The sequence below is a fragment of the Trachypithecus francoisi genome, unplaced genomic scaffold (assembly GCF_009764315.1).
Source record: "Trachypithecus francoisi isolate TF-2019V2 unplaced genomic scaffold, Tfra_2.0 Lachesis_group11, whole genome shotgun sequence".
In the NCBI taxonomy this organism is placed as follows: domain Eukaryota; kingdom Metazoa; phylum Chordata; class Mammalia; order Primates; family Cercopithecidae; genus Trachypithecus; species Trachypithecus francoisi.
Window position 1 is genome coordinate 48,051,454 of NW_022681456.1, and position 27,853 is coordinate 48,079,306.

Sequence of the window (27,853 nt, forward strand, 5' to 3'; positions counted from 1 at the left end):
TTGTTTTTTTGACTAGCTCATGAGATTCCCTCCAGAAAAAAAGTCTTATCCTCAATGAACATTTAACATTTTTTGAACAATATATGCTTGATATTCTTAATACTAAATATATGAAGATTAATAATACGAGGTTCTTGCTCTCAAGAGACAAACTTGCGTACTTTAAGTTACAACATAATATGATAAACAGTTACAGTGCTATAAGCAATAAACTCTAGAAATGTAGAGAATGGGGTAACTTTCCCCGAGGAAACAAGAGGTTTCAAAGGACTTATTACCTCATCTGGATCTTAAAATGAAGGAAGTGTTTTTACAGCTAATGAGTGGTATTGAATGAACCATGTAATGAAAGAATATGATTAATCTAGAGGTTTCACAAAAGGTAATAGAAAGGAAAAATAATAAACAGGAGGGCAGACGTGTGGGTTGATCCCACATGGGGAACCAAGCTCTGGAGTAAGTTGGGAAACCAAGCCCTGGAGTAAGTTGTACTTCAAGGTAGAAATTTTAGATTGTGTACAGAGAGCAATGTGAAGCACTGGAGTAATGTCCTTGACCTTACTTGCTTTTTGCATCCCCTTTTTGCTTAAGTATCTGTGGATTATAATCTTCATATAGTAAGCTTTGTTTTAAAGAAGAGAACTCTGAAGGATCATGGTTGGTTCAAGCGTCGTATACCCTGATGTCTTGATTTTAATCCCCAGTATTGTGCTTTAGAAACACTATGAGCTCTATAAACATTTGTGGAGCTAAATTGAAAGCATGCGCTTAATCTGAAACAGTTTCTCACTGAACTCACATAAAAATTTTTTTTGGTAGAACAGTCTGGACTTGAATATATTTAAACCTGTGTTCTCACAATAGACTCCTCTTATCCCACAACTTGCTAAGAAGGTCAAACCTTTTACTGTCACAAGAAAGATTGATTTGTGATCTGGAAAAACTGGGAGCTAATTTTCTCCATGGCAAATGAGCACCTCCCATCAGAAATTGTGCTTATTGCAGTAAAGTATTCGTGATTAAAAAAATTTTGGTCTCTTTCTATTAATTTTATTATCATAGAAAAAAGAAATTGAGTATCCAATTGTTGAAGCTGCAAGAGTTAGGATATGTTATCATCAGTTTCTATTTATATTCTGGGAGCCAAAAGTACAATTGGTTGCTCATCAACCATCAAACCAGAAAAATAGGAGACTGGAAAATTAAGATTCTAAATTTAAAAAGTGGAGTTTTCCTCTCCATTACAACTATCCTAAGAATTTTTCCGAATATGTTTTCTCAATCATCTATAAGTGAGTTTATTATTCAGTCTTGCATGATCACACTGTATTTGTAATCTATTATTTGGCCTATATGGGTCTGAATTTTGTAATGGGTGTGCCTTAGCATACAGTAATTAAATTATGATTAAGTCTATTTAGATGAGTATCTCCCAGTGTTTATGTCCAATTTTGAAAGCATTAACAGTATTAGTCATAGTACATGTTAAGCACACCAAATTGCCTAATGAGGTATCTCTATTAATATAGAAAAATTGAAAACTGTAATTTAGTAAAATTAATCCTGGCAAAATACATAAATCAAGTAATAATGTCTCCAAGTGGAGACTACTACTTTTGGCACTATAAATGTTTTTTTTCCCTAGAGTTATATGTTTCAGGTACCATTGCACATTTCTATTTTCCATTATCTAAATTACCATAGACTAAATTCAAATCCCTAATGCACCGAGTTCATTCATCCACATGTTTGGGATGGGCAGGAGAGAAGCAAAGGTCCAGTTCCTGAAACTTTCTATTTAATTGGAGAGTATCTCATTGTCTATTTTCTAAATTAATGGGTTCTCTTTTTTTTTTTTTTTTTGCCATTATCTATAAAGTATGGAGGCAAAACATACTTTTTCTTTGCACATAATTCATATTTAACTGGGAGATTTTATAATTGTCACAAGAGGTGTCCTTTTATACCCAATAAGCCATGACAATTTAAAAACATTTTTTAAAAGATATAGGTAGCGTATATTTATGTATAAACAGAGTTTATTATTTTTAAATGTGTTAGCATTTAGCAATAGAATCCCCTAATAAAAAATGTGCTTTTCATTAATATTATCCTCTTCCTTTCCAATGCAATTGTACCTGATCATGTCCATTTAGAGCTACAGCCTTTATTACATTTAATTTTCACCAGTCCCCAGTGAAATGAAATAGAGGCATTCATTGTCTCTTTTTTCTCTGATTGGTGAGGAAAAACACTATTTTATACTGTGATTTATAATTCATGTTGTCAAGTGGCCAGATACTCAAGCTAAACAATATTTTTAAAATATATACTTTATACTTACAAGAGAATAAACTGTGAAGGAGATCAGGGAAAATGAAGATCATTTTTCAACTCTAAAGGAAATAAAACTGGAGCTTATGTCACATTCTCTAAATGATAATAGACTGATGTCCAGTCATTTGTCTCCTCAGGGCTACTTTCAAGACTTTTGTAGAAAAAAAATGTTTCTCTAGACTTAAGCACTTTTTAAAATTTATGTTCACCTATTTCCTTGATAACCAAATTTAATTGTACTGTATTAACAGAGTTTTTCACAGCTTTTTCAGGCATTGGTATTTTGTTACATACAAGTAAGAAATGGAAGAGGTTTCATTTAAAAAATATATACACAATGGCAGCTTGAATTTTAGTAGAAGCTTTTCAGAATAATACAACCAACAGTACATATAAACTATGAAAGAAAAATTATTAATTTACTTACAATGAATACCACATAAAGAATGTCTTTATTCTAATTAAAATGATGACATAAGATGAACAGTTCCTAAAGAACTGAAGTTATCCTAACAGAACCTTATTCCCTATCTGGAAAAGTGTATACTAATATTTACATAAAATACTTCAATTAAAATCCTGCATTTGTCAGCTCTGATTTTAAACCTCTCAAATGTGGAGTACTGGCTTTTCAAGAATCCAACAAGAAAAAAAGATGCTGTATATTTTATTACAGAGTATTTTGTTTGTTTGTTTAGCTCAAAATTAGTTATTATCATCTAGCAGGCACAGTTGCCATGAAATAAGCTCTGCTTTCATCATCCTCAAAAGCAATCTCATAGAAGCAGGTCATATTTAAGGACATGATTGATGGCTCAGAAACTGCAGGCAAAGTAGCTTTGCCCTGAGTTTTGATGAGGATCTCGCCCTAGTGGAAATTATAGGCTGTTACATTACCAGAGAAACAGGTGCCCCAGATACTTCAATTCCCTTCCAGTTCCCACTGTGGAAAGAGGAGAGGAAGTAGAAGGTTAAACGGGCACACAAAAGCAGAACTGATCGGTAATAACGGCTCACTTTTTTCTCATGAGAGAATTACTCATTCCACTGCTGTTTCTTAGTATATTTGGAGTTTGATAACAGGTTTTTACCATCTTTTATGCTGCAGTGAGCTTATATCTTTATCTCTTAAAATATCTACTTTTTAAAATTTGTAGTAGTTTTAGGAAATACTGCATAGTTATGTTTCTATAATATGCTAACACTCCCTTGTTAATGTTTCTCACATGCCTCATTCATTTTCCTAAATCCTGGGCAAAATCCCCAGAAGGAAATGTCAATTGCTTATACTGTTTCCTCTTTAGTAATTTTCCAATACTGAGAATCTCAATAACCTGATGAAAAAAAAATATTTTCTCAAAAGTATAGCATAACATTTGGAATAGTCAGTAAAAATGCCATGTTTTCTAGAAATTTAAGTTTCTATTTTTCATTGTCTTTCAAAAGTAATTATCACTAGATTTATAATTAAGTTTTGTGAAAAAATGCCCAAAGTGTCCCAAAATGAAATTTAGAAAAAATCTACTCCTCAAAGGAGAAGAAAAATAAAGAGGTAAAGGAGGGGTATTTACTATTTTACATATTAGGAACAGCTGAAATATTTTTAAACCACTATTTTTATTCTTCACAGATTTTATGCACAGCACACACAAGTTTAAAGGAGAAGAATTGGAAGTTTCAGAGAGAAAAGGAGTAGTACAAGGTAACTGTCTCTAAGAATTCCCTTAAGGTCACAATAAAAGAAACATGCATATCTTTTAGGACTTTTAGAATTATTTTAGGCCAACAACCATGGAAACTTTAGATGAGAAATAGAAAGACAAAACAGAAGTCTCCTTGTCCTGAAATAACGGCTCCCAAGGAAAGAAGATGGTGGAACATATTGATCACATACACACCCTATTTCTTCTAATTTTCATTGTCTCAGGAAGGAAATGACTTGAGTGGATTCAAGGGTAGACATCAGAGAGTATCACAGACCTAAAACAACTAGAGGATGTGCAACTGTATAGCTATTCTTTGTCCTAAAGTGGACAAGGTTCTTTGCTGCATCAGTGGGAGTGAACAGATCATTCTGAAAAAGCTTATATAGAGTAACATTATCTTGAAGTTTTTTGCAGGGGGTTTCAGACTCAGGGGCCCTCTACAGTCTCTCTTACTTTACTCTTACCTTTCAAGTAGTACTTGGGAGTACCTTATTTGAAGATGCTCTTTAAAGGTTAGGAGGTGCCAAGGTTAGGAGTTAGCTCTTTGGGTCTGACTTTTGTGTGAACTTTTAATGTAAGAGGATAAAAAAAATGTGGGGTTAATTGATTGAGGAGTTAGTGCTATGTATTCTTTTAAAATGACTGTAAGTCATACCTATAGCTATACTTATACACACACAGACATACACATATATTTGATGTCTCTTTAGTAACCTATGATATAGGTACATTATTATTATTCTCATTTCACAGGTGAAGAAAAAGAAGTGTAGAGACATTAAATAAGTTTTTCAAGGGGTTACAACTGTAGGTAGCTGAGCCAAGATGCAAATCCAGACTGGATCCCACTGTAGCATTCTTGGACACTATGCTACAGGAAGGATAATACCCCTATGTTAAAGACAATTAATAAATTATTGCTATACAATCAAGCAATTTTCCAGGAATTTGGGATTTCCTTGTTGCCCATCCCATATCAATGAGGTAAGAAACTTGAGTTAAATTTGGTATAAGTGCATAAACAAGGAAAAGAGTTTATGCATATTACATAGTTTTTATCTTTGCTGTATTTCTTAGAAACCTAAAACTCAAAGAAGCAAGTTATATAAATTTAAATTTTCTTGTTTTTAGTTAAATTCTGATTGTATTAATATTTTCCAGTGAGTCCTAATACCAAAATATGACCTATGCAAAAAAGAGGGTTTGCTTTTGTCAAGCAAATTTTGGGAACTGGTAGGAACTCCATTCACCTCTTGGAGCTTCTCTGGGCATCTCAAATGTTAAAGGCTCTATGAAATCCTGCAGTGGGGTTTAGTGTTGTTCACTTCATCATTTCCCAGACTTCTTTGAGCAAGTGTTTTTGGTTGTCTGTGTAGTTGTTGTTTCTTACATACACCTACTCAATTTTTGTATAGCTACTTGTTCAGTGGAACACTCCACAGTAAATTCTGGATTGCTAAAATTAATGTGGGAAATGAGGACAGCCATTTCACTCCTCTCGCATTCTACAGAGAGTTGGAATCTCACAGGTTTTCTCACTGGATGAAAGCACATGCAGTCTCTGGAATTGAGCAGAGTTTCCATGGTAAATTATTTCTTTCAAGCCTCTTTAAAGAAGGTATTTGGCATCTCCTTTGTTGACATTAAACAATATCACTTTCCAATTTCTATGCAACAGCAGTTTACTGTTGTCAGTTTAGAGTTATTTTGCATTATAAATGTTTCTCTGGTTCCTGTTCACTTTTAATAGAGAATTTTAGTCTTTATTAAACACACTTGTATAATGTGTTTTAATTATAACATTCAATTTAATTTTGTTGGCTTCAAATTATACTGAAAAGGCAAGAAAAGAACTTTGCATTTTTATGTTTCCTTTTAGTTGGTTGGCTGATTGGTTCAGTATTAGTTGATACTTTAGCCAAATAGAATTAATACTAATAAGTTCTTTCTGTTGTCAAAACAGTTGTTACAACGATGGCTTAACTACTAATGGCAGATTTTCTAACATCAAATACAGACTCATTATACTTTGTACCATTAAAAATGCTTGTCAATATCAAATTATCTTAGATTTCTGAAGATGTAGTGCTTAATCATTATTCTGATATTTCAGACAAGCAGATTATTTTTAAAATTGGCAGTGGTATCAAATAGCAAGTTCATTAGCTTAGAAAAAATAATTGTATCAGCCCTATAGAAGGTCATTTGTTAACTTTCTGTCTACAGACATAAACATTTGTAAGATCCCAAACCAGGGAATCAAGACTTTTAGTTTTAATATGTGGCCTATAAATCCCACTAAGTAGCTCCATCGCATCCTTTTTTCTTTCTTATTATTCTTAACTTCATTGGAGGTTCTGGACTCTTCAGGTTCTTGTAATAATTAGTTTGGTTCTTCTATTAAGGGTTAGTGGTCTTATCTCAGTACAGGAACTAAATCTCATGTCTTGTATTATCAAGAGAGTTTGGGAAGGGGATGAAAAGTGTGAACAATGTAAATGGACAACCATTATTTCAAAGTGATATTTTTTCTTCACTATTAAAAAAATGAAGGTTAGAAGTAAAGCAGTTGAACATATCAATTTTTATATGCTTTTCTAAGATATTCATTCCAATAGCATTTCCTTTCTTGTATAGTATTATGGTTAAAAGTGTAGCTACACAGATGGCTATTAAGATGCCAGAAGTGAATGAGACTTCCACTTGAGAATACTTGTGTTTGAGGGATTAACACAAGGCAAAGGAATAATGGAAGAGTTAATGTTTTGTCCTCTTAGGAAAGCAAATAGATGACCAATTACTATAAATACTTCAAGGCAAGGGATGTATGGCCAGTGTAGATTCCTTAAGAAGTCTATTATAGTACCTCAATGAATTTTGGATAATAGATTAATAAAGTTTAGGACTTAGAACTAGGATAACTTAAAAAAATATTTGTAGGGTAGCTATCTATGGGATGGAGAAAAAAGAGTGAGTTTTGTTCTGGATCATTTTTGTTCCAATCTAAAGTGCTAACATAACCAGTTTTTCTGCCAATGTAAAACATATATTTTATTCTCCTTCTGCTCCTTTAGTTGTAATTACTTCCTTCTCCCATCAAGTTTAATAATGAAAACAGTATTACTTTTAGGGACAGACAGACCAAATATTTTCTTAGACTTCAGTATTGGGCTCTAAGCAGAGCATTAAGACAGACAAAATTGAGGTTTGTAAGCTTCTGTTTGACTCTCATTTCCCATCCTAATGCACTTCTCTGCTTCCTTTTCCCCAGTCACCTCTTATGTAGACTTTCCCTCATCATACAAGAATTAAGAAACTCAATCTCTGTTTCAAGAGCCTCCCTAACCTAAAGCAAGGGAAAATGGTGTGTTTTTAGTACACTTGAGATTACGGGCACAGCTCATTACTGCCACGACAACCTCTCCTGCAAATACGTTTCCCTCCACCAGCAGACAAAATCATAAGTATTTCTAACTGGGTGAATTAAATTCATCTTTTAAAAGTAAATTGTCACAGAGTTCTATATCATAAGAGACTAGCAGAACAGTTCTTGATCCAGTTACTCTCTGCTCTGTGTTTCCAGAATAAAAAAAAAAAAAAAAAAAAAAAAAGGCCTGTTTCAGCTTTCTTACTGAGTATATTCACTCACCCAATCCCTTCCATTCTTTCCAGGTGGAGATTCTTTCTATGTGGACTCTTCTCTTGTGGGCATATCTGGACATCAAGTGTCCCCAATATTTTCATAAAATTCATTTATTCCTTCTTTTTCCATCCTATTGAAAATATCACAGGAGATTGTAAGAATAAAATACTTTGGCCGTTTTGGTCTTGTGAGAAAGCACCTCAGGTTTACAGGTTATAGGTTCTGGCACTTATAAAAACCATATTCCAAGTTAACAAGAGATAATAAGTAAAGTTCCCATTACAGAACTCTCACCATTGAGTCTCCCACCTAGATTTGCCCATGCTGGGATCTCAGTAGAGACCATGATGACCAAACCATACATTTTATTTTCAAATCTTACTTTATTAAATTTTGTTTATCTTTTTTTTTTTTTTTCTTTTTTTGAGCGGAGTCTCGCTCTGTCGCCCAGGCTGGAGTGCAGTGGCGCGATCTCGGCTCACTGCAAGCTCCGCCTCCTGGGTTCACGACATTCTCCTGCCTCAGCCTCCCGAGTAGCTGGGACTACAGGCATCCGCCAATATGCCTGGCTGTTTTGTATTTTTAGTAGAGACAGGGTTTCACCGTGTTAGCCAGGAGGGTCTCGATCTACTGACCTCATGATCCGCCCACCTCGGCCTCCCAAAGTGCTGAGATTACAGGTGTGAGCCAAATTTTGCTTATCTTTATATCCACACCCAATTTAATACAGTGAAAGTTTTTTTTCTATTGTTTTTAACACTTCCTTTATCTCTAACACCCCTAAATATTCTTCTGGAGCCTGCTCAAATATCACCCTCTCAATGTCGCATTATACTACCAATCTCAGCATTCTTTGTCTATTTATTCCTCCTCTGTTTTCCAAAAGACTCTATTCATACTTCCAGTGTTGAATTTGCAATGAATAGGATGCATCAGCTTACATGACTGCCTTTCACATAGTAGTCCCTAAATGAGTATGCTTTATGTGATTACAGGAATAGATGAATAAATGGTTAGCTGGTGATATGGTTTGGCTCTGTGTCCCCTCACAAATCTCATCTTGAATTGTACTCCCATAATTTCCACATGTTGTGGGAGAGAACTGATGGGAAATAATTGAATCATGGGGTTGGTTTCCCCCATACTGTTCTCATGGTAATGAATACATCTCACGAGATCTGATGGTTTTATTAGGGGTTTCTGCTTTTGCATCTTTCTCATTCTCTCTTTGCCTGCTACCATCCATGTATGACAGGACTTGCTCCTCCTTGCCTTCTGCCATGATTGTAAGGCTTCTCAGCCACGTGGAACTGTAAGTCCAGTTAAACCTCTTTCTTTCGTAAATTGCCCAGTCTTGGGTACGTCTTTATCAGCAGTGTGAAAACAGACTAATACAGTAAATTGTTATCAGTAGAGTGGAGCATTGCTGAAAATATACCCAAAAATGTGGAAGCAACTTTGGAACTGGGTAAGAGGCAGAGGTTGGAACAGCTTAGAGGGCTCAGAAGAAGACAGAAAAATGTGGGAAAGCTTGGAACTTCCTAGAGACTTGTTGAATGGCTTTGCCCAAAATACTGGTAGTGATATGGACAATAAGGTCCAGACTGAGATGGTCTCAGAGAGAGATGAGGAACTTTTTGAAACTGGAGCAAAGATGACTCTTGTTATGTTTTAGCAAAGAGATTGGTGGCATTTTGCCCCTGCCCTAGAAATTTGTGGAACTTTGACCTTGAGAGAGATGATTTAGGGTATCTGGCAGAATTAATTTCTAAGCAATAAAACATTCAGGAGGTGACTGGGGTGCTGTTAAAAGCATTCAGTTTTAAAAGGAAAACAGGGCATAAAAGTGTGAAAAATTTGCAGCCTGACAATGCATTAGAAAAGAAAATCCCATTTTCTGAGGAGAAATTCAAGCTGGCTGCAGAAATTTGCGTAAGTGACGAGGAGCCAAGTTAATCCCTAAGACAATTAGGAAACTGTCTCCAGGGCATGTCAGCAGTCTTCATGGCAGCCCCTCCCATCACAGGTCCAGAGGCCTAGGGAAAAAAAAGTGGTTTTGAAGGCTGGGCCCAGGGTCCCTGAGCTATGTGGAGCCTAGGGACTTGATGCCATGTGCCCCAGAGGTTCCAGCCATGGCTGTAAGGGACCAACGCAGAGCTTGGGTTTTGGCTTCAGGTGGTGCAAGCCCCAAGTCTTGGCAGCTTCCACATGGTGTTGGGCCTGTGGGTACACAAAAGTCAAGAATTGAGGTTTGGGAACCCCCACCTAGATTTCAGAAGATGTATGGAAATGCCTGGATGCCCAGGCAAAAGTTTGCTACAAGAGCAGGGCTCTCATGCTATGGCAGTGTGGAAAGGAAATGTGGGGTCAGAGCCCCCACACAGAGTCCCTACTGGCACACTGCCTGGTGGAGCTGTGAGAAGAGGGCCACCATTCACCAGACTCCAGAATGGCAGATCCACTGACAGCTTGCACCATGCACTAGAAAAGCCACAGACACTTAATGTCAGCCTGTGAAAGCAGCCAGGAGGGAGGCTCTACCCTGCAAAGACACAGGGATGGAGCCACCCAAGATCATGGGAACCCACCTCTTGCATCAGCATGACCTGGATATGAGACATGGAGTCAAAGGAGGTCATTTTGGAGCTTTAAGATTTGACTGCCCCACTGGATTTCGGACTTGCATGAACCTTGTCGTCCCTTTGTTTTGGCCAATGTCTCCCATTTGAAACAGTTGTATTTACCCAATGCCTGTACCCCCATTGTATCTAGGAAATAACTAGCTTGCTTTTGGTTTTACAGGCTCATATGTGAAAGGGACTTGCCTTGTCTCAGATGAGACTTTGGACTGTGGACTTCTGAGTTAATGCTAAAATTAGTTAAGACTTTGGAGGACTGTGGGGAAGGCATGATTGGTTTTGAAATGTGAGAACATGAGATTTGGCAGGTACTAGGGGTGGAATGATAGGGTTTGGCTCTGTGTCTCCACTCAAGTCTCATCTTGAAATGTACTCCCATAATTCCCACATGTTATGGGAGGGATCTGGTAGGAGATAATTGAATCATGGGGGAGGTTTACCCCATACTGTTCACATGGTAGTAACTCTCACGAGATCTGATGGTTTTTCCACCGGTTTCCACTTTTGCATCTTCCTCACTCTCTCTTTGCCTGCTGCCATCCAGGTAAGATGGGACTTACTCCTTCTTGCCTTCCACCATGATTGTGAGGCTTCCCCAGCCACATGGAGCTGTATGTCCAATTAAACCTCTTTCTTTTGTAAATTGCTCAGTCATAGATATGCCTTTATCAACAGTGTGAAAACAAACTAATACAACTTGGCAAGGATCTTCTTTTTCAACTGGATGTAAACTCATTCTGGATTTAGAATCAGTCCTTCACTGAGGAAATGAAGGTAACTCTAACCAGTAGGCATTTTCTAGATTAAAGTAGGTTTGCTCAGTACTGGGTCTTTTGACCAGAAAGTTCAATTTCAGTCCAATTTCATTCATTATCTCCTTCTATTATGTTTTTAATATCTCTTGGCCACATGATATATGCAGTAATTATATGCAAATGACTGGGAACAAAGATCAAAGTGTGTGTCTCTAGCAAAGACTATTCATTTATTGAGAACATGGTGCCAGGTTGCTTATAACTGTGCTGATTACCTGCTTATGCTTTTAACAAAAGTTCCACAAAACATTCTCATGTATCTTCCTAAAGTCTGTCATTTGGCTTTGTAATTTTTTAGAATTTATTTTTTCAAGAATAGAATGTATACACTCTGTTATCTGTGCACTGGTAAGAGATATGTGTTTCAGGGAACCAAAACTTTTCAGATTGTATTTCTGAGGATTGTTTCAAATTTTTTATTCAAGAGCAATAGAAAAAAAGTTCTGATATTTGATAGTGCTTAAATATTCATGTCTTCTCACTCTTAGATGAGTTGATCAACTCAGAAAATTTTATTAGATATTTTATTTATTTTTCATGTTCCCAAAGGAATATATAATGGGGAAAATATTTTCCCTCCCACTCAAGCAGTTCTTTGGGATAAGAGGCAGACAACTTTCTAATAAATATCCCCATCTAGTGGTACAGTTAGAAATATATTGAAGACATAGTTCTATAAGAAAACATTGCTACAAATTCATTTTTCATGTTATGTATTAAAAGTAATGGCAATAACCGCAATTACTTTTGCACCAACCTAATGTTTACACATCTCTGTGTGTGTATTCACTAAAGTATCTAGTTAGGAAGTCAAATTCGACCTCCCATATGATAACAATATTTTTGCTAAATTTTGTAAAAATGGTTGTACCAAAAACTTAAACATTATTTACTAAATTTGAGACATTTTATTCACTAACTTAACTGATATTTAACTTATTCATGACCAGCCCCTTGTATATAGCATACATATCAATACCAAAAATAAAGAAGCAAAATTGATGAACTTTTCACATTTTCAATTTGGGTCAGTTGAGAAAATATTTGACATCACATTTTCTTTTTAAGTTGTGTAATTTGAGAAAATATTTGACAATGGCTTTTCACTATCTAGAGTAGGTGCAGAAAAATATGTTAAAGGTTTAAGACATTGTTTCTTCCTTGCTTTCTGTTCCTGTAAACCAGAATTCAGGTTCATAACACAGAACTTCCGATAGTCATATTGATGGAACCATGAAATATAAGAAAAATAAACACCTGCCACTTCTCAATGTTTGCCTCTATGAAGCTAAAGTGATATCAGACGTTGGCATATAAACAGATATAAGATTTTTTTTTGCTGATTTTTGCTCATGTGGGTGTGTAAAAAGATGTTGTAAGATATATTACGACAAATACACCACCTCATGTCAGGTCTGTTGCTAAGTAACTGACTATCCCAAAACTTAGTAGCTTAAAACAATAGTCATATAATTATAACTCATGATTTTATGAGTGAGAATTTGGACAGAGCTCAGCTGGGGTTTCTTTTGTTCCATGTGGCAGTGATTGCAAAAACTCAGTGAGATTCAGCTGATCTGGAGGGTATATTTGTGAAGATGGCTGGAAGGTGAGCTCAGTTGGGAGTGTTGACTGGGATATTTACATGTGGCTTCACCAGCATGGGTGTCTCAGTATACCTGGACTTCTTACATAGTGGATTAGAGATGTAGCAGCAAATGTTCCAATGAACAAGAAGAAAGCTACATTAATTTAAATGACCTAACTTTGGAATTCACATAGTATCATTACAGTCACATTCTCATGCACAAGTCCACCTAGAGTTACTCAAGTAAAGACCTGTTTACTTAAAAATAAAGTATCAGAAAATTTGCAACCTTATTTTTTAAGCCACCAGGCATCTAAAGGGAATAGTTACTAAGAATATCCCATATGCAGAAGAGACAAAGAAGTTCTGGTAACTGTTTTCAGTTATCTGAAGGGTTATCAATGAAATTAAGATGTGTGTAGTCCATATACAATAGTCAACTCTTACCAACAGTTTTTCTTTCTGAAGTTTCAGTTACCCATGGTCAACCATGGTCTGAAAATATGAGATGGAAAATTCCAGAAATAAATAATTAATTTCCTTTAAATTATGTGCCATTCTGAGTGTAGTCATTGAATCTCACATAGTCCCGTTTCATCTTTCCAGCTATGTCAGTCGTCTCTTTGTACAGTATATCGTTAGTCACTGAATAACTGACTAAGTTATCAGATCAAAAATACCTAGCCTAAATAGGATTCAGTACTATCTGTGGTTTCAGGTATCCACTGAGAGTCTTGGAATGTATTTCCTCAAGAAAATTGATACAAGGACTAATAAGTAAAATGATAGAGAAAAATGTTTTGGTTTAACATAAGAAAGAATAATTTTCTGATAGTTAAATCTCCGTTAAAGTAATAGGCTGCCTTGTGAGGCAGTGAACAATCAGTGTATAAGCAGGAGTCTTAACTGTTATAGATGTGATACCTACATCAAATGAAAGGTTAGACTAAGCAGACCTTAAGGTACCAATACTGCAGCTGTATTTAAAGAGATTAACCTATTCCTTCATGACTATTTGGGTTTAGAGGACAGATGAGATATTTAAAGTAAAAGTTATGTAATTTATAACATGACAAAACACTCAGCTGCTTTCCATATTGCCTTCATGTTGTTACACAATAGCTAGTGCACTTTTAGAGTTCATTAGTAACATGATTCAGTTTAGGAAATATGGAAATGTCTAAAGCAGTGTGTTTTAAATCCTCACTGTGGGGAATTTTAAAACAGACAGTGATTCTCTATCTCCATCTGCAGAGATTTTGATTTACTTAACCTGGAGGGGGTCTGAGCATGGGTACTTTTTAAAGAACGCCAGGTGATTTAAATGTATACTTGGGCTTGAGGACTCATAGCTACAGCATGAGTCTCTGGACTCATAGATAAACCTGTGCAGCAAGGTCCCCTAGAAGGGCAGGGAAAGTAAGTAGCTGTAACCTGAAACAACATGGTGTTCCAAGAACCAGAAGAAAATTTTAGTAGTTTTTTATTATTATTATTGCTATGCCAATATTTAGATCTGTCTAAAACTTCCTAAAGAGCCTGAATAACTTTTACCTTGCCTTTTCAGAGGAATTAAGGAAAAAGTAAACATTTGTAGCTCACACATGAGCTACATGTGTTCCACATGGAGCGGAAGTCCTTGTTTAATATCAGTTTCAAGTGACAGATTTGTCTTTCTTATTAAATCCAGTTAGACTGTGACCAAATTGAGGACAGGGACCATATCTCAATTATTTTGGAGACTCCAGTGCCTAACACCCTGGCCTACATTGTAAGACTTCAAAAATTAATTGTTTGTCAAGGAGAACAACTATACACAATAGCAATTTAATAATATATTTTAAGAACATGTAATAAGAGGTCATATTATAGAGGCTCCTTGGAATGAAACAGATATTTATGAACAGCAATGTTTCCAGAAACATGTATATACTTAGGCCATTTACATTTGAACTTCAGCAACTTTTTAAAAATATTAATCTCCATGTGATCTCTTAGATAGTCCTTGAACTAATGGTTTTCGCTGAAATTTAAAAATAGAACAAATAATCTAAAAATTTTCAGGGAGCCCAAAGCTATGATTTTTAGTATATTTTCAATTCGGTTGTTCATGTGTTATTCAATATGAAATCATTTCAGATTTAACTGAAGGGTAAAATTAAATTTACCATTTAAAACTAGTCAGCTGGAAAATTTCAGATCTCTCAGGAACCATGTCACATCTCAATTTCTGGATTGACTTGAGTGAAGATTCAGAGCTTACTGTGAATGCTGATGTGAAAACTAGTATTATTTTTCAGTTTTGTTTCGAGGCCTTAAACTGCTATCTATGCCACTGAAGTGAATCATTAGTTCCAAGCATCAGAGCAAAGTTCAACCAAAATATCTTAGGGTTTAGTCATGGTAAGTCATCACAGTATGATATGCTAACACTTAAAAACCGGGATTTCCAAAAAAAAAAAAAAAAAAAAAAAGTTTGACAGTCCTTGAAATTTCCTCATAACTTTTAAGTAGGAATTATTCTGCACTGTAGTCTATAAGAAATTGGTAGACTGCTGTGCCAAATTCATCTTGTAGATCACTATACATAGCTAGCAAATTACTTGACAATTTTACTTTCTAGTTCTGAAAACAAACAAAAAAGTTTATATAAAATGGCTGAATTTATTTTTTATTTCTGTAAGTAGCTTATTTTACCTTTGAAATGTGTTTTATTGACTACAAGGATTTTATGCTTAGTTCTCACATGAATAATATCATAATCCAAAATCAAAACCAGAAAAGCAGGAGAAAATATGTGCATGTGAATAAACTACAACAAATATCTATCATTTTTTGTTTCTAAACAAAATGTACTTAACATTGAGTGTTACCTACATAAGGATGGGTATAGTAACCTTACTCATCATTGGATTCCCAGCATTTAGCGCAGGGCATAACATAAAGTAGGAATGTAAGACTTTTTTTTTAAAGCTAAAATGAATTAATGAATCAATGAAAGTTCTCTTTCTAGTAAATTGCAGGATTTTTTGGTAGGATTAATTGTTATTGTTAGAGCAAAATTAATTCTTGATATACATAATGCTTTTCTGAATAAAAATAATATTTTTAATAATTTAATAATTATTTTAAATTAACCAATTAGTTAACATTTAATTATTAATATATATTTGAATACCAATATGCTTATTTGTATATCATATTTTTTCTATTTCTATAAAATATCTTTTTACTGTAAATGTCAATTTAGAATTGTGAAATTTAAGCAGATAACTAGATACCGCAAGATGTGATATCAACTAAAATGACAGCGATATTAATCTAACAAAAAAGAATGTCTCAAATATCTTTATTCCTCTTAAGCTCATTTTTTAAAAAAGTAATGCACATTAGATTCACATAATAAATGATGAGAACAACCTTCCATTGGTCTTCTTCGTATAATCAACAACAGTTCTAGTCATTTTTTATTAGGGTAAATAGAAGAACAATAATCTTAATTCTGAGAAGGGAATTTGATTTTAACTTATCATCCCTTACCCAGTTTAACACTCTCCCTTTATTCTCTCCCAGGAAAACTTACTTTTTCTCTGTCTTATGTTTCCTATCATCATTTCCTCTTTGATCTTTTCTCTCTATTTCTGTTCCTGGGCTATTTTATAACAGAACAGGATGAGTTAAAAATACTAGCTTCCACTTATTAAGTTTCATTTGAGCTTTATGACAGCCTCATGAAGTAAAGATAATACTTTAGAGTGATTAAGTAACAAAGTGAACATTAGTCAGTAATTTGCATAGTTGAGATTTGTAAACAGTTGTGTCAGACCCCAAACCTCTGTACCATGCCACCTATCTGACAGATATGCTTGGGTTTAATAGCAGTTTCCTTCCATTCTGTAATTAAAGAATTATTAATTTGAGTAATCTACTAGCATTAGAAAAGCAATATACTACCACTTATTTTAAAACAAGTAGTGTATTCGAATCTTAGGAAATATACATATTTTTCAAAGACAACTGTTTTGACCTAAATAACTTCATTACTTCGGACTAAAAGCTGTGAAGGGGGTCAATCTGTGATTCCAAGTGGGAGGCTAATTTTGGACTTCAGATCCAGGATGACAATGAAAAAACCTAAAGTTGGATTGCTCCATGGTGATCTTCATTCGAAGGCCTGTTGTCCTCCCCTCCGTGCAGCATTACAACGTGGTTGATAGGGGTAAGGAGAACTATCTCGAACTCAGAAAGTTAAATTTTCCTCTTTGAAAAGCCTAGTAGTTCTATGATAATTCTATTATGAATGTCAGCTGCATGAACCCAACTCTACTTTGCAAATAAAAATGAATGATTTTTTAATATATTAATACAAATTGATATTTCCAGGAATGAAACTATTGTATAATAAGGAAATTTAGCTTTTATTTTTTTTCTGGAGCTTTAAGACATGCTCACCATTTAAAAAAATCATGGCATTGATCAAAAACACTTATGATATTATATTTTAGTTGGCCAAAAAAAAAAAAATCCTGTATTAGTTTACAATTTTTAACTGTTACATTATTGGCAATTCTATATTTAGGTATAGACATCTAATTACTTTGTTATGTTTTCTAGTGTATTTGTTCCCAAGTATTTACATGTGTTGAAATATAGAACTTTTTTTATCATCTAGTACATTTCTTTTTGTCTTTTATATTACCAATGGGACATTATCTGGATTTATAAATTATATTTGTAGATGAGTTATATTACTTATGAATTTCAGCTTAGGATATTTGTTATGAAAAGGAATTGGATCTGAGAGGAATGAAAATTTCTGCAGCCCACGCTCTCTTTAATGTGGAAACTTTTCTTCTAAAAAAGTTTGAGCTGAAGAGACAGATATTTAGAAGATGGCCAACAATTTAACTTGCCACTACACAGGAACTCAGGAGTATCTACAATGTCCTAGATACCTATTTCTTCTACGACGTTTCTAGGAGTGTAGGAGGGCATAATGTTCCTACAAATCAACATTTTTGTACAAACGCATTTGCCATATGACCCAAAATATATCCTCTTTCCATAACGATTTATATAATTTATCTGTTTTTTAAAATGTATTTCTACCCTCATCTGAAGAATAAAGATGACTGTGCAAGGAGCCATTGATCAGAAAACAGCTGGAGGACATACTCCCTAGGTATGAAGCTTCTTCATTGACTAGTCAATGTAGACTAAAGAAAAATATCTCACTAGAAGATTTACACAAATCAGTAGCATCTGCTGATTTATGGCTTAAATGCATTTCTAATTAATCTACAAAACACATTTGCAAATCATCTCGTATAAACACTCGTAATGTCGTGGAGTTCGCTACTGTGTCAGAGAAGTAAGAAGAGTGTTAATTGATGTGTCCAGTCATCATCAAGGCTATCTTTCTACTCTCATGTACCAAGAAGTGAGAACAGAAAATGAAAACAGCAGAGGTCAATGTGATCTTCCTGTTCTCTCTCTCCTTCTGTTTTTTCTTTTTTTTCTCTCTCTGTCTCTTTCCCCTTCTTTCTTTCTTTCGTATTTCTCTAATTCTAAGCAGATGGCTAGGATAAATCAATAACAGAACAAATACTATAAGCTGGGTGTGGTGGCTAACATCTGTAATCTCAGCATTTTGGGAGACCTGGGCAGGCAGGGAGCTCTAGACCAGCCTTGGTAACATAGTGAAACCCTGTCTCTACTAAAAATACAAAAATTAGCCTGGCATGGTAGTGCATGCCTGTAGTCCCAGCCATTTGGGAGGTGGAGGTTGCAGTGAGCCAAGATCACACCACTACACTCCAGCCTGGGCAACAGAGTGATACACCATCTCAAAATAATAATAATAATAATAATAATAACAATAAATAAGATAAATGCTACAAATATCCTAAAGCCTAACAGTCTAAAGCGATCAATAAAGACCTCGGTATAAATCTATAAAAATATTTAGATTAAAAATATAGCAACAAACTTGGTTGAATTTAGCATTTTAAGTAAGGCTTGAAATGAAAACTAGAGCCAGGAGCAGTGGCTCACGCCTGTAATCCCAGAACTTTGGGAGGCCGAGGCGAGCGGATCACAAGGTCAGGAGATCGAGACCATCCTGGCTAACACAGTGAAACCCCGTCTCTACTAAAAATACAAAAAAGAATTAGGCGGGCGTGGTGGTGCGCGCCTGTAGTCTCAGCTACTGGGAGGCTGAGGCAGGAGAATGGCATGAACCCGGGAGGTGGAGCTTGCAGTGAGCCGAGATGCGCCACTGCACTCCAGCCTGGGCGACAAAGCTTGACTCCGTCTCAAAAAAAAAAAAAGAAAAGAAAAGAAAGAAAACTAGAGGTATGTCAGCAGACATTGGTAAAGTGAAGAATATGAAGAAAGATATCAAATATATGTTGTTGTTTATAGTTCTTAAAAATCTTTAAATTGAGGCTTAATTTAAATGTAGTGCTCATTAATTATTATGCATAGATTAGTTTTTATGTAAAATCTAAGTTAGCTTTAGATTTTACATAAATCTATATTTATGTAAATAAATAAATCTAGATTTTACACTCAATCATTCTTGTAAGTAGTCCAGCCTTCAAGGTGAGGGCCATAGAGAATGTACAGTTACTGATGGTTACTGGCACAAAGTTTGCAGGACAGAAGAAATACTGATACTTATTTTGCATTCAGTAAAAAATAGAACCGTTTCTTGGATTAATAAACTACTGAGACTTTTTTTTCTGGCTTTTAAAAATATTCTCTTTGGGCAGGGCGCAGTGGCTCATGCTTGTAATCCCAGCACTTTGGGAGGCCAAGGTGGGTGGTTCACAGGGACAGGAGTTCAAGACCAGCCTGACCAACATGGTGGTGTAATACAAAACTGGGTGTGGTGGCACGAACCTGTAGTCCCAGTTACTCAGGAGGCTGAGGCAGGAGAATTGCTTGAACCCAGGAGGCAAGGTTGCAGTGAGCCGAGATCATGCCACTGTACTCTGGCCTGGGCAACAGAGAAAGACTCGCTCAAGAAAAAAAAAAAATCTCTTTTATTTGCCTCAAATTTAAAATATAAAAAAAAAATTGGGAAGTGTTCCCTTACGCCAAACCAGTCAAACAATTCTAACATTTCTCATATTTTTGTCAAACCCCATTTCAAACAATTAAAGTTCAGAGTTTTGTTCTGAACTTTCTCCAACTTCGTTGATGTCTGGCCTCCAAAAATTGTATAAATATTAGAATTCTGGATATACCAAGTGTCAGTCCTCTTTTATCTTGACTCCCATAAATGATTTTCTAAAATCTTACTTACCATATTAGTAAATTGAGTAAAAATTTTTCATTTCCATAAATTGTTATTAGTAGGCCGTCGTCAACTTAGAGAACATGTTCAGGGAAGTGAGACTGGGTCTGATATTTTAGACAGTTATTTTTTCTGATATGAATTATTGAGTACAAAACATTCTTATTAAAGTTACAGCCAGTATCAACTGACCTGGTTTTAAGGGTGATAGAAATTCAGAATGCCATTGGAAAATATAGAAGTGATCAGAAATAAAGAAAGGGAAATAAGTTAACCTTATTGCACTATTTGTGATATTTAGGTGCCCACACTTCACAGTACTAATCTAATTTGTTATTTAGTACACTCTGCAAGCAGTTTTTTTTTTTTTTTTTTTTTGAGACGGAGTCTCGCTCTGTCACCCAGGCTGGAGTGCTGTGGCCGGATCTCAGCTCACTGCAAGCTCCGCCTCCCGGGTTCACGCCATTCTCCTGCCTCAGCCTCCCGGGTAGCTGGGACTACAGGTGCCGCCACATCGCCCGGCTAGTTTTTTGTAGTTTTTAGTAGAGACGGGGTTTCACCGTGTTAGCCAGGATGGTCTCGATTTCCTGACCTCGTGATCCGCCCGTCTCGGCCTCCCAAAGTGCTGGGATTACAGGCTTGAGCCACCGCGCCCGGCCGCAGTGTTTTTTTTTTTTTTAATGTGATAACATAAATCTACATTTCAACCCAACCAATGTTTCACTCTGACAAAAAGAAATAAGAAAAAAAAATTCAGCAAGCTGATTTTTCCAAATATATTTGATAATTCTTAATGTTTTAAAATGAAAATAAAAATAATATATTGTAGAGTGTGATTAAGAAAATTGATTTATTTGGCCGGGCGCGGTGGCTCAAGCCTGTAATCCCAGCACTTTGGGAGGCCGAGACGGGCGGATCACGAGGTCAGGAGATCGAGATCATCCTGGCTAACACGGTGAAACCCCGTCTCTACTAAAAATACAAAAAACTAGCCGGGCGAGGTGGCGGGCGCCTGTAGTCCCAGCTACTCCGGAGGCTGAGGCAGGAGAATGGCGTAAAACCCGGGAGGCGGAGCTTGCAGTGAGCTGAGATCCGGCCACTGCACTCCAGCCTGGACGAAAGAGCAAGACTCCGTCTCAAAAAAAAAAAAAAAAAAAAAAAAATTGATTTATTTTTATTCTCTGATGATACGACTTGTTATTTATTACATAAACCCATGAAGCCGCTTTAGAGTATGCCTGTACATTCAAAAAGACTACAATAAAGTGGAAACATTTCCAGTTTAAAAAACTGAAAGAAAAATCAGTTTCATTTCAATACCTTTAAGATTGACAATTGGTGTTCAGACATGTCATCAGCATGAAACTGAGTCAAGACATTTAACAACTTGAAAATTTAGCATGATCAATATAATTTATACATTTTTATTGTATATGTTTGATTTTTATTGTCAAAGTTTAAATGAGCTTATTACAAATTATTACATGAAAAAAATTAGGTGGATTGAAGAGGAAGCCCATACTTGATTAATATATCAAATTATTTTCTTAATTTATTTTTCCACAGGCTGAAGGTCACTAATACCCATTAATTCAGTTTTGCTTTCTGAATCCTCTTTTTTTTTTTTTTTATCATTCCTTATCATTCTGAGGTATTAAAATCTCAATGTTCCAGTCCTGCAACCACTCCAACTCTGATATCACTTCCCTACAAATTTACAAATAAAAGAGTTCTTTCTCAGTTAAGTTATGTGCAGAAAATTAGAGTTTTCTTGCTAAGACTCTTAAAGTATAAAAGCAAAGTGACCCAGCATATGTGCATTTACTAAAAACTACATAAAGAGTGTTAATTGAAAAATATGAATGCCTTCCACCAAGAGACTCTACTGTACTAGTCAAGACACTCTGTTCTGATACCCTACTGAATGCCTTATTAATATGCTTTACAAACATCGTATAATTGAAACCTCACCAGCACCTTGTAAGACTGAATATTATCATCACAATTATACAGATGAGAAAAATGAGGCTTACAGAGTTTAAATAATTTGCTCAAGATATACAAGTAGACTGTTCTAGAGAATGTTTCCAGCGCTATCCAGAGGAGGAAATGAGTGAAACCCAAGACAGGGCTTCTGCCTTTCAGGATGTACCATTACCTAAATAATGCCATAGATAGCACTGCTTTAGGTTAAATAATCTCATTATTTTCCCCTCTTTCTAGATATGAAATGTTTCATCATTCTCATAATTTGACTATAGTCCAATTATAAATGAGTAAAGTTGGACATTTGTCTCAATATTTTCTTTTTTTTCTTTTTTTTTTCTTCCTTTTTCTTTTTTGAGATGGAGTCTCGCACTGTCACCTGGGCTGGAGTGCGATGACTTGATCTCGACTCACTGCAACCTCTGCCTCCTGAGTTCAAGCAATTCTCCTGCCTCAGCCTCCAGAGTAGCTGGGATTACAGGTGACACCACCATGCTTGGTTAATTTTTTGTATTTTTAGTAGAGATGGGGTTTCACTGCATTGGCCAGGCTGGTCTCAAACTCCTGACTTTGTGATCCACCTGCCTCGCCCTCCCAAAGTGTTGGGATTACAGGCGTGAGCCACCATGCTTGGCCAATATCTTTTTATATTACACTTCTGTTTACATATTATTATATATTTTCATCACTTAAGTAAACATACAGCTTAAGACCCTCTCTACCCTTTTATTCTTTGAATTCTACCTGTGCATGGTTATTAGCCATGTTGTTTTGGCTTCCATTTCCTTACTCTGTAAGTTCCGGTACTTGTTAACTGTCATTTTACTAATTCAGGTAAGGGTGATTAAAATTAAAATTCTTATTTATTTAAGGTGGGTGACTAGTGACATCAGACACCAGTTCTTCTCGGAAAGATTAAAGTTACCAGTGAATAGACAACTTTTGAATAGAAAATGAAGGGAAGAGAGCCAAGACTTGTCAGAGTCCCCAAGGGAAGAAGCCGGAGGAGGAAAGAAAAGGAAAGGAGCAAAAGTCTGTCAGAGATTGACCCTGAAGAACTTGGTGCCTCATGGGAAGGGTAGGTGGAAAGGCTTCTCTCCTCCTCCTCACCCCTCTGACAATTTGCTGACCACCAAACTGTTGCAGGGTGCCTCTGCCCCCCAACTCAGGGCAATACAATTGGTGGTGGTATGGGAACTTCCCGGGGACAGAGAACCAGGTGACCATGCAGAAAAGCCTACACTCCCAGCAGACATGAACCAAGATGCTGGGTTCCATATAGGTTGTGCCCCTGTGGTGAGACACTGCCCTACCTGGGGATTCCTTCCTCCTACACCACCAGACACTCCCCCAGACTCACTCTGGTTTTGGCAAGTACTGAGAGTGTACACTGGCCAAAAGTGTTTTTTGTGCTTTTTGTGAAGGTTCCACCCCTGCTGAAAGTGAGCCTGTGCTGCTCAGGCTTTCATGCAGAGCAGGGCCTAACTGTTCTCCCTACACAGACTGGCAGTGCCCCAGCAATAGAGGACAGACAAGTCTTTAGCCTGACTGCTCTGGTCTCCAGGAACAGGCTTTGCCCCAAACCCACTTTAGTGGCAGTCATCAGGGAGCCTGCCATGGCCCACAGCCACACTACGGCCCGGAATCAAAAAAGAAAGTCTTTATGAACTTAGAGTCCTGTGCCTTGCAACAAGGACCTGGTAGGGGAACAGAACACATCCCTGCCAGTTCAAGAAGAGGAGTTGTTGCACTTCCCACCCCTATCCTGGAGACCTCAATGCACTCCAGTACAATCTGTTCCTGCCACCTCCCTGTCAGGGTGGTGCTTCTACTTGACATCAGCCTACCTGAGGGAGAGCCCACTCGCACTGTCAAGTATCATCTGCGGGACTGCAGCCTGAACTTCACCATCACATAAAAAACCTGCTAATAGAAGGACTTAGTGCTAGTCCTTGAGATAATCTTCCTGAGACCTTTGCACCCTCAGCTCTGTAGGAGATAGTGTGTCAGCGCTTACCTCCATTGCATCACTACAACCAGAAGAATATGAGAAAGCCACCTCTCAGAACTTATCCACTACCTAGGAACCCATCTAGAACTGTGGCTCCCTGAAAGCACCCAGAAATGAAGCCAAAGGATGATACATAACAAAAATCACAGTCATACCCTCAAGGGGAGAAAAAAAAACTAATTAAAAAAAGTAAAAGTCTCATCCAAACAATAGCAATTTCAAAAATAAGAAGTGACAATTCCCTCAGATGAGAAAGAATGAGTATAAGAACTCTGACAGTACAAAAAGCCAGCATGCTTTGCCTCCTCCAAAGGACCACACTAGCTCTCTACCAATGGATCCTAACCAGACTGAAATGGCTGAAAGGACAAATAAAAAATTAAAATATGAATTTTAAGGAAATTCAATGAGATGCAAGGAAAAGTTGAAATCAAATACAAAGAAATCAGAAAAAAAATAGGATACAAAAGATGAGATAGTTATACTAAGAAAAAAAATCGATCTGCTGAAATTGAAAATTCTGCTAAAAAAATTTCAAAATACAGCTGGAAGCTTTCAGAGTGAACTACACCAAACAAAAGAAAAAATTTCAGAGCTTGAAGACCAGCCTTTTGAATTAACCCAGCCAGATAAAAATGAAGAAAAAAGAATTTAAAGAAAATAAACACAGCCTTCATGAAATATGGGATTATGTAAAGTGATCAAACCTACAGCTTATTTGCATTCCTGAGAGAAAAGAAGAAAAAGTAAGCAAGTTGGAAAACATATCTGTGGGAATAATTCAGGAAATTTTTCATAATCTTGTAGGAGAGGTTCACCTCCAGCTTAAAGAAATTCAGGGAACACTTGCGAAACACTATAGAAGATGACCATCCCCAAGGCGTAGAGTCATCAGATTATGCAAGGTCAACATGAACGAAAAAAAGTTAAAGGAAACTGCACAGGTCATTGAGGTAGAAAACTAACACAGAAACTTGGTACTGAAATTGGACTCGACCAAATGGACCCAATAGACATCTAGAGAACACTCCATCCAATTACCACAGAATATACATTCTTCTTATCTGAGCACAGACATTCTCTAAAGTTAACCACATGGTCATAAAACAAGTCTCAATCAATTTAAAACAAATTGAAATCATATCAAGCATCTTCTCAGCCCACAATGAAATGAAACTAGAAAACAAAACTATGTAAGAACATGCAAACTAAACAACTTGCTCCTGAATGACTTTGGGGTAAACAGCAAAATAAAGGCAGATTTAAAAAATAAAATAAAATAAAAATAAAGACACAACATACCAAAACCTCTGGGATGCAGCAAAAGCAGTGTTAAAAGGAAAGTTGATAGTACTAAATGCCTATATCAAAATGATAGGAAGATCTCAAGTTAACAACAACATTCTCCCTAAGAACTAGGAGAAGACAAGGACATCCACTCAGCCACGCCTACTCAACATACTATTAGAAGTCTTATGCAGAGCAACTAGGCAAAAGAAAGAAAGAAAAAGCACCCAAATAGGAAAACAGAAAGGCAAATTATCTCTGGTGGCTGATGACATGATCCTAGAAACCCTAAGATAACTAGAAAACCCTGAAGAGTCCTCTAAAAGCCTCTTAGAGGTGAAAACCAATTGCAATGTTTCAAGATACAAATCAATGTACAAAAATCAATAGCCTTTCTATACACAAGTAACCTTCAAACTGAGAATCAAATCAAGAACTCAATCCCATTTACAGTAGCCACACACACACAAATAAAATATCTAAGAGTATATTTAACCAAGGAGGTACAAGATATCTACAAGGACAACTACAAAACACTGATGAAAGAAATTAGAAATGAAACAAACAAATGGAAAAACAGCCCATGCTACAGATTGGAAGAATAAACATTAAAATGATGATATTGTTCAAAGTAATCTACAGATTCAATGCAATTTCTATCAAATTAACAATGTCACTTTTTACAGAATTAGAAGAAAAAATTCTAAAATCCACATGGAATCAAAAAGGAACCCAAATAGCTTTAAAAACAAACTAATTAACAAACGAAAACATCATAAGCAAAAATAACAAAACTAGTGGCAGTGGTATCACATTACCTGACTATACTGTTAGGTATACCTGCTGACTATATGTTACCTATAATTATACTACAAGGCTACAGTAACCCAAACAGCAGGGTACTGGTACAAAAATAGACACATACATCAATGGTACAGAGAAACCAGAAATAAAGTCACACATCTGCAACCAACTGATTTTCAATAAAGCTGACACAAATAAGCAATGGCGAAAAGACATACTATTCAGTAAATGATGTTGTGAAAACCAGCTAGCGATTTGCAGGAAAATGAAACTGAACCCCTTCCTCTCACCATATATAAAAATTATAAACAAACTCAAAATGGATTAAAGACTTAAATGTAAAACCTCAAACAATAAAAATCCCAGAAGGAAACCTAGGAAAAACTCTTTTTGACATTGGCCAAGGCAAATAATTTATGACTAAGACCTCAAAAGCCATTACAACAAACACACAAAAAATTGACAAACAGGACCAAAGTGTTTCCGCACAGCGAAAGGAAACATCAACAGAGTAAACAGACAATCTACAGAATGGGAGAAACCATTTGCAATCTATGTATCTGATGAAGGACTAATATCCAGAATCCATATGTAACTTAGAAAGAAAAAAAATAACCCCATTAAAAAGCGAGCAAAAAACATGAATAGGCACTTCTCAAAATAAGACATACAAGCAGCCAACAAACAGATGGAAAGGTGCTCATCATCACTAATCATCAGAGAAATGTAAATTAAAACCACAAAGAGATATCATCTCATACCATTCACAGTGGTGCTGAGGATGGAGCAAAAGGGAACATTTGGTAGAAATGTAAACTAGTTCAGCGTGTACAGCAAGTAGTATAGTATTTCTCAAAGAACTAAACAAACAAACAAACCTACTATTTGACCCAGCAATTCTACTACTAGGTATCTACCTGGAGGAAAAATGAATCATTTCACCAAAAAGACACCGGCACTCTCATGATATCGCAGCACGATTTGCAATAACAAAGTCATGGAATCAACCTAAGTGTCCATCAAAAGTGGACTGAATAAAGAAAACGTGGTCCATACACATTCTGGAATACAGCATAACTATAAAAAGAACACAATCATGTTATTTTTGCAGCAACATGGATGCAGGGGAGGCCATTATCCAAAGTTAAATTTTTGCAGAAACAGAATATCAAATACTGCGCGTCCTCACTTGTAAATGGGAACTAAACAACGGGTACCCATGGATATAAAGACGGAAACATCAGCATTCCCTCCAAAAGCGGGGAGGAAGACAGGAGGGCAAGGTTTGAAAAACTACCAGTTGGGTATGATGTTTCCTATTTGTGTGATGAGGTCAGTAGAAGCCCAGACCCCAGTATTATGTAATATATCCGTTTAACAAACCTGAACACGCGTCCCTGAATCTACAGTAATACAAAAATAAAATACAATATTTTTTTAAAAACATAAAACTATCTTATTCCAAACCCCTAATCATTTCTTCTGAAAATATATCTGTTTTTTAATTAAAGTCATAAGATGTAATAGCGAATATGAAATAGAACCAAAATTATTATGAAAACTTATAGTTTGTACAGTGGAGAGAGTCAAGGAAGGTAACCAAGGAAAATGTGCGGCACAGCGGCTGTGCTGTTTAAGAGTTGGAAGAGAAGAGAGGCCACTGGTGAAAACAGAGTTGTCTCAGTGAGAGCTATAGCAAGACCCAAGCTCTGTCTCTGGGAAAGAGGTACTTGGCTC

The 27,853-nt window shown here is 36.1% G+C and overlaps 1 long non-coding RNA gene across 1 annotated transcript in view; it reads right to left on the bottom strand.

Moving 5' to 3' along the window:
* Nucleotides 1–1,967: 1,967 nt before the first annotated feature.
* LOC117089668 overlaps nt 1,968–27,853 on the bottom strand; it is a 94,518-nt gene continuing 68,632 nt past the window's right edge. Inside the window, exon 3 of the long non-coding RNA XR_004439704.1 lies at nt 1,968–3,280. This is a non-coding gene — a long non-coding RNA (uncharacterized LOC117089668). The remainder of the gene's footprint in view (nt 3,281–27,853) is intronic.